Below are 8,432 nucleotides of genomic sequence, written 5' to 3'. Positions count from 1 at the left end.
GTCCGAGGTTCTCACCACTGAGCCACCACTGCTTTTAATTTATTCGTATTGTTGAAGTGAAAATTCTTTAGAATCGGTGTGATTTCAAACCTGATGCAACGGAAAAACGACAGGTAAGAGACACAAGTATAAAAATGTGTAGAATGAAGCCGGCAAAGAATGAGACAGAAATATACATACTATTTTATATTATCGGTCTCTCCTCTTTGTTAAACAAATAAACTTTATAATTATCCTACCCTTGATATATATATTCATCTTATTCTTTTATCGATTTACTGAAGTTTCACTTCTATCGTGTGTGAATCGCACACACACCTTTTTAACACGCTTATATTAGCTTAACTTGTATTTTTCTTTGCTGTTTAAGGTTAGCAAATGTAAGCTTTCAAGCACGTGTGCTGATTTTCATTAATGTGTACAGTATACGTATGTTTGTTTGTTTGTACGCGCATTAGATTATAATATATCGGTTTTTAGTTTTGAATATAGATTTGGAGATAAAATTGAAAAATGTCGTCCGTCATCGGATGGATATCCACGCAAATTTTCCCAAACGTTCCCACTGCCACGTCAGGTAGATGTCATATATTATTGAACTATGGTCTTGGACATAATGAAATTGTGGATAGTACAAGATTCCCTCCGCTGTTTCATTCGCTTCAAATTCTATCGAAATAAGAAACAAACACGGGCAAATCTATAAAAGATAAAGGTCACTAATAATAAAAAAAAAAAACAGTTGTTTTTGCGTTATATCATTAGTATTCGTTTTATATGAAACAAACATATTTCATAACAACAGGACGACTCGAACGCTATTATTATTATGCGTCAATAAACAACAAAACCTGTTTTATTCTGAATATGAAAGTCACATTTAATAGCAAATACGATGATATTCATTTTCGACGCTTCTTGCTAACAGGATTATCGTTTTTTCGTTTTAACTCGCTTGTCTTAGTTTTATTATTCACCTGTATGTTTGTACGCAACCGGCTCCTTTGGATGGACTCCAGTTTGATCCGCTTTTAACGGACAGATTTAAATCATATTTTGTACACTTATCAAGGATCGGTGACAATAGGAGAATTTCATGTGTTTATCTTATTATCGTAGATTAAGATCGCCTGGATTAAATAATTTCCTTACGTGTACCTTGTACAGGAGCAGTGGAGACAGTCTAGTTGATTCTAGCATTAAGGCATTTTTTCCTCGTTTTTTTTTAACTATATTTATTTTAAATTGATGCAACCTAAGTTACTCCATATAACATGCTGTTGCATCGTCCGGGTGGACCTCGAGATTATAAATGCTGTTTTCTTATATATACTACACATTTATTAAGAAGAAAAACTAAGAGAAATGTTACAAGTTACTAATTCCTGAGATTTATTTTCGACAAACAAAAGAAAAATATTTAAGGAACCTTCTAGAACAATTGAAAACTAGTTCCCACTGCAGGCACTAAGGCCATAGAGTTCATACCATTATCCATCACGCTGGTCAAGTGCGAGTCGGCAGATTTCAAATACCGTCAATGTTTGCTTTCACTGTTTCGAGCAGTGTTGATAAGAAAGACTATATTTATTGCACGGTAGCCTGATCTTGAACCCTTCATTTTTGGGTTTAAGTCCGAGGTCCTAACCACTGTGCCACCACTGCTTCACCACTACGCCACTACTATTTTAATACCAAATTGGCTATTTTATATAAAAATAGTAATTGATTAATCTGTGTTCTTCTTATTATGTATTTAGATTGAGGTAACTCTGACATTGACCAAGTGTAATCGAAACAAACGAACAAACAAGCTGAAGATTCATGACCTAGTCATCTCATTAAAGTATCTGTTATGTTATTTCATGTTGTGTATATACTTAATAGCATTTACTCTCTCATATAGAGAGTAACTTGAGAAAATGGATTCTTACAAAGTTTAAATGGATAACAAATCTAGCCATTGGATTAATTTTTTTTTTTTTTATGTCACAGTCGGCAATGGAGCTGGTGGGACGCCTGATGGTAAGCGCCACCACCGCCCATGAACATTTGTAGAGGCATAAGGTCCAATGCAGACCTTACATCTCTACAAATGGATTGCCGACTTTAAATTGGGAAGGGAATAAGAAAGGATTTTTGAGAGGAATAAAGGACAGGACTAGGAAGGGTTAGGAAAAGGATATGGGCCTCCGGCTCCCCCACTCACCGAACGAAACACAGCAGTATGCTATTTCACGCCGGTCTTCTGTGGGGGTGTGGTACCTCCCCGGTGCGAGCTGGCCCAATTCGTGCCGAAGCGTGCTCGACTACCACATACCAAAATTAATGGAGTAAAAAAGTCACCAACGTCTCTTTACCACTACAGATATTCTAAAATAGAATCAAATCGCTCGCCTCACTCAACTCGCGCCTTAACAAACGCCAAAAAGTCATTCAATTAATAACCTTCAACACAATTGTTATATAACAAAAAAAAAAATAATCTCATAAACATCCATAACACAATCCACTGCTTAACATTTCAACGTTTGTACGTAAAATAAAAACACATAATAATAAAACATCTTTTGACACCTAAACCCGAGTAGGTCACCATTGCCTAAAACAAAATTTGATTTTTTTTCCTTAATGCGACCATTAATTGCTCTATTGTACACTCACACATATGTAATTACTAGCGGTTCGCCCCGGCTTCGCCCGTGGTACAAACATAGCCTATAGCCTTCCTCAATAAATGGGCTATCTAACACTGAAAGAATTTTTCAAATTGGACCCTACTGGTCCGAGTTCATGGTCGAGGCCGAGGTCCGAGTACTGGTCCGGGTTCCTGAGACTAGTGCGTTCAAACAAACAAACACACTCATCAGCAATATTAGTATAGATAAGGAAACTTATCTAGCATAACATATATTTAAAAAAAACTAGGATGTTTAGGCGTCATATACAATTTAAAATTATTCTAATTCGTATATTCGCACATATTGCGTTCGTTCATAATTATCAGAAGGTTTGAAACTCTCTGTCTCTTGTCTGAAACTTTTAACTGACATCAAAGAAATTGGAAGAGATATGATTAAATATCTTATACGCGCGAAACGCCCGTAGACTCGTTACAATAAACTCCATTCGACCCATACAAGGAAGTCAAGGTGATAATTAATATTGTGTTCAGCTATTTGTTGCAAAAACCGAAATGTAGTTAGACTGCTTGGTGAGTGCAAACATGACGCTAAAGACCATGTTCGATGAATATTCAAGGGATATTTATCAACAGATCATAAAGAACACTAGTTTAAATTGAATAATCTATCTATATAAAGCTGTATGTTTGTTTGAACGCGTGAACTCAGAAAAAACTTGACGTACCATGTTCGAGATAGAGGCGGAACGTTAGTACAGAATAATAAGTACAAGTTTTAAATAAATTTTGCAATCCAAACAGTGGCGTAGCTAGAGGGACAAGAGCCCTGGTGCATAGGGAAAGAATCGGGCCCCCCTCCCCTCTTTCCGCCTTCCTCCCCTCTTTCAAAGCTGAGGTTCGAGGGCCCCCTGATCTCCGGGGCCCTGGTGCACTGCACCACCTGGCCCTATGATAGCTACGCCACTGAATCCAAAGTCCATCGTTAGTGCTTTTGAAGAAAGCTTTCTTGGAATGATAGTATGGGTTTTATTTAGTATTCAACTGTAAATGAAATGTTGGCATGAATACATAATAAAAGGGTTTAGAGTTAAGGACTATTGACATAAGCTAGAAAGGAGTTTTATAAGGCCAATTTGTGTTGAAAACATAATGTAAAAAATTGCATCGATAGAAAAACTTCAAAAAGGTACCTCTAAACATTTATTTTAACTATTAAAAACTATACTGACATACTGGCAATCATTAAATTTTTTTTGTCAAATTATTCTTGAAGCAATATATTTATATAATGCTGTTTTATTTTTTACGTACAATCAAGTCATATTTAGTAAATAGTGTATTTACGATTTGAGCGATGATATAAACGCATGTGTGCGTGATGCCCTGTGTACCGAGACGGGTGATGCTTGTGCATTCTTTGTTTGTGTAAATGTGTGCATATACCATTGTAGCTTTTTCAAAGAATTATAATTCCAAATTCTTCTAGGTTTTTTCAAAGGGGTCTTTTTTTCATGTTCCATGTAACATAACAATTTCAACTGCAAAAAAATCATTCAATAAACATCAATTTCTTTTGTCTGAACTGTAGCTACAATGTTGTAAGTACTTGTAATTGGTGTTAGTAATTATCGCATTGTTCCTGTATAAATTAATACATTTTTTTTTAACCAAGCCTGTCTAACTTTGATTGATTCCTTCATCCGATTTTAATGCAATAAAATTAATAATTAGTGGGCTATGAAATAAAATGCAGCAAACGGGTTCTTTTGTTGTTTGATGAATTCGCATCAGGTTTTTTTTGTGCGGTCAGCGAACACGTTCCTAATATACATAGTTGAATGGTCTAGGGAAATGACACTTTTATGATGTATTGACAGATATTTGATGTGCTACCTTGACCTACGGAATATAGTAAATTATATACTAGAATGTCTTCGAATTCACGGTTTTTTTTTGTTATGTAATAGTGGGTATCCGAGCTGGTGGGTTGTCTGATGCGATAACCGCACGTGAACAGAAACAGGGCCTATGCAAATGCGCTGCACGCTTTTAAGATATAGGAGACAAAAAAAAAAACAATTGATGATGGAAATGAAGGCATGGACTGGGAATACTGAAGAAAAGAAAACAGGCCTCCGGCCCCCCTTTTGATCAAACAAAGCCCAGTAGCATTCACATGCTACTGTGTCAGGCCAGGCTCGGCTCTGGTGGTGTGGTACTTTATCCGGTATGAGCTGGCCCATTCGTGTCTAAGCGTGTTTGACTCAAAGATATTTTAGCGGATTTAAACGCAATACATTTCCAAATAAATTCTATAACCAAACAAAAACTATAAATTAATTATTTCAGAGACATTGTAAACTGTATACAATTTAATTCCGGTTGCGTGATCGTCGTCGTCTTCACGTTTAAGCTCAATAAATGTTGTCGCGTTAAACTAATTAATCATACTATATCAATTCTTCAGTGTGCTACAAACAATTAACAAATTACTAGGTGGCCAAGTCTGCTATTTTAGTAAAATGACGGACATAACGTTTCAATTGGCAGTCCATTGAAATCCAATTAAAAGTCGTATTCAGTAAATAAATCGTGGTCATAATACGTAGTATCGTACATGAATAATTATAATGGTGTCTCGATGAAACAATGCTCAGTGTTGCCAACAAAAATATTCCGTGACATAAGTTTCTAATGGAAATTTAGTTGCGATTCGATTGATACGTTTCTTGTTTTTTTGTCATATCGGGCAACTGAGCTGAGGGTTCGATTGGTAAATATTATAGTGATATGAGATATATATATATTATAGACTCCCAAATCTGACAGACTTGGAGACCAGTTGAAGACCATAAAGTTGTAGAATATCATATAACATTGATGTTCTACAACTCGTACGTCAGTCAATGTACCACCTACCGCCCTTTTGCATTATGACGTTGATGTCCGGAAGTGCGCAATACCGGGCGTATATGTATTTAAATGTGGAGTTATTAAAATTCAACAAGGCCACAGATTTCAAAGATTGGGCCAATTACCCTGCAATATTAGTTCATTTGATGTAGAAGTGATCACTACCCAATTTCTAAACGCAGAAGATTGCGCATGCGTTTGCGGATGTTATGTATATAATAGGAAAGGAAACCAGCCAATCTTGTTTAAGTATTTGCACGTTAAAATGATGTATGATGTGCATCGTAGGCCTATACGGTCGATTTTTCCACTTAATTCGTCAAGCACGGCATATAACAACCATTTAGAAAATTTCTTCTAAATGCCCGCCATTTGACATTTTACGGGTTGTACATTTTTATATAATCACAGTATAAAGAAAAAGCATTCACTAGTGCTTATTATCCATACCCAGGCGTATGTCATCAGTGATTTTAATAAGAGCAGTGGTCGTGCTATGACCAGGGCGGAAACCAGATTGATAAGGATTTAGGAGATTGTGCGAATTAAAATTGCTGCGACCAATGCAATCACTACCAACGGCCTTGGAAGTAATAGATAATATGCTCGTCTTAACACCACAATCGGAAAATTGACTAAACACAAACGGAAGATAGCTAGGAGACGATTATGCATTGAGAGAACCGAGGGTGCGCGTTTTTGTGTTGATGTTAAAATCAAAAAGAGGATTAGAGAAGTAGAAATTTAGTTCATCGATAGTAACTGTCCCTGAAAGTGAACTTGCGCAGCCTTACCAATACCGAGTGATTTGAGAAATTCCCATATTTTGGATGGATCGCCGTTTTCGACCGATGTAGAAATGTGACGTCGTTGTGCATCTCTACACAATGTATTACAGCGATTTCGTATATTCTGATACTTTAACCGGTTTATATCAGAATCGAATGCATCTTTAATTTTGTTTTTTCGCACGTGCCTTTTTTTTTTTAAAGTGATTTAAGCTCGGTCGTCATCCAGGGCGCGGGCAAATGCTTCATCTTGACTGGGCGCAAGGGATCATGTCCGTCAAATAGAGTCAGAAGTAAAGAGTTAAATATATCAACCTTCTCTCGTTAAATATAATCAATTGAACCTGCGGAACAAACGACTGACCAATCGGTGTTTGCTGCATCTTCGCAAAGAGGATCTACGTTGATTTTACCAAAATTGCGCTGCATAATAATTCTAGTATTAGCTTTAGGATTAGCTTTAGGATTTTCAATTTATAGGAGAGGAATAATATATCATAGAAGGAAAATAAATCACCTGAGCATTGACCATGTTTAGCGACAAGTTCAGGAGAGGAAAATGATAAGATCGAGTAGGGAGGGAGTACAATTAGGAATGAAATGGGTGGCACGAAGAGGAAGGATTTTTAGGTTAAAGAAATCAACAATGGACATTAACTTTTTGCCACGTTGATCGCCCTTGAGTAGACACGTGTTATAGTCACCTATAAATATTATATATGGAATTAATTATTTTGTAAAGTTGTTTTATATAGAAACTTTGTGGATTTTTTTTTTTCCTTTTCCAAATTCAAAATAATTTGTGATGTATAAATGAATATAATATAAACTGTCGTGTTGTGTTAAATTTTAACATAATGAAAATTCAAATCAATTAAATTAACATTTTTATACCAAATCCAGTTTAAAAAATAGCCTATTTTTCATTCAAGTTACAGTATAGTAGATAAAATTTTGTTCTCCCGATGAAACATCACCACGCTTCAATCCAATACGTGGTTATGCAACACCTATAGATTTTTTTTATATAATTAAATATATAATTAAATCAATTTAATCACAAATAAGTACATTACGTAAGGTTGCGTGCGAACGTGATCCACTTGCATGTTAATAACCTCGACTTCTGCACAAGATTCGATCAATTGTTTAAGCATCATTGGTATTTTATTGTGAGCGGGAAGGAGATTGATTGGTCGGCTTGGCATCCCTTAAGGGTAATTCTATTTGTGGTCAGATTATATCGTTATTACACGATAATTTTAAATTGACTATCAATTGTCAATTACGATTGGGTGGTTATAACTAATGCCGACATAGGGAGTGATTTATAATGCCGCTGACCAAGGCTCCGTTTGCTTGTTTTCATTTGTAAATAACTTTTTTTAAAGACTATGCATTTTTGATCTTTTCAACTTTATCTCATGTACATTCTAGTATGATGTATATAAAACGTCTTAGACATAAACTCCGGAATTGTGTATATCTGTCCTTAGCTTCAGTGGTCAAGTCCTCGTACTTTAATCGAAAAGTCACTGGTTCGATATTAGACGAGCGTGCGACAAATTAATTGATTTTTCAATTCATCACCTTAATACCTATATTACTGCTCGAAACGGTGAAGGGAAACATCGTGAGGAAACCGGCGAGTCCAAGAATTAAAAGTTCGACGGCATGTGAAATATACCAACCCGCACATGGCCAGCGTGGTTTATTATACCCTGAATCCTCATAGGAGTTCTGTGTACTTGCAGTGGGAATATTACATGGCTGATGATGATGATGATTATCCTTGGATCATTGGTTTTGTTAATATGAGATTTAACTATGCAAGTCAGTAAGAAATAGGTGTTAAATCTGGGTTTATTTGTTAAACAATAAACGTATCATCTGTCCATTTACCACATTGACTCACCTTAATGGATCTATTTGGCTCACCACATACAAATTGATTCCGATGAAAGCCGATAGCGTTTGATGTTGTTTGTTTGTCATGATCAGGCCATTTTCAGCATTAATTATGTTAATTGTGTTTATTTTGTATACTAGTAATATTTAAATGTCACAGCTTAAGTGAAATATTTTTT

Source organism: Zerene cesonia, chromosome 5 (assembly GCF_012273895.1).
Source record: "Zerene cesonia ecotype Mississippi chromosome 5, Zerene_cesonia_1.1, whole genome shotgun sequence".
In the NCBI taxonomy this organism is placed as follows: Eukaryota; Metazoa; Arthropoda; class Insecta; order Lepidoptera; family Pieridae; genus Zerene; species Zerene cesonia.
This window is presented reverse-complemented; position numbering follows the sequence as displayed.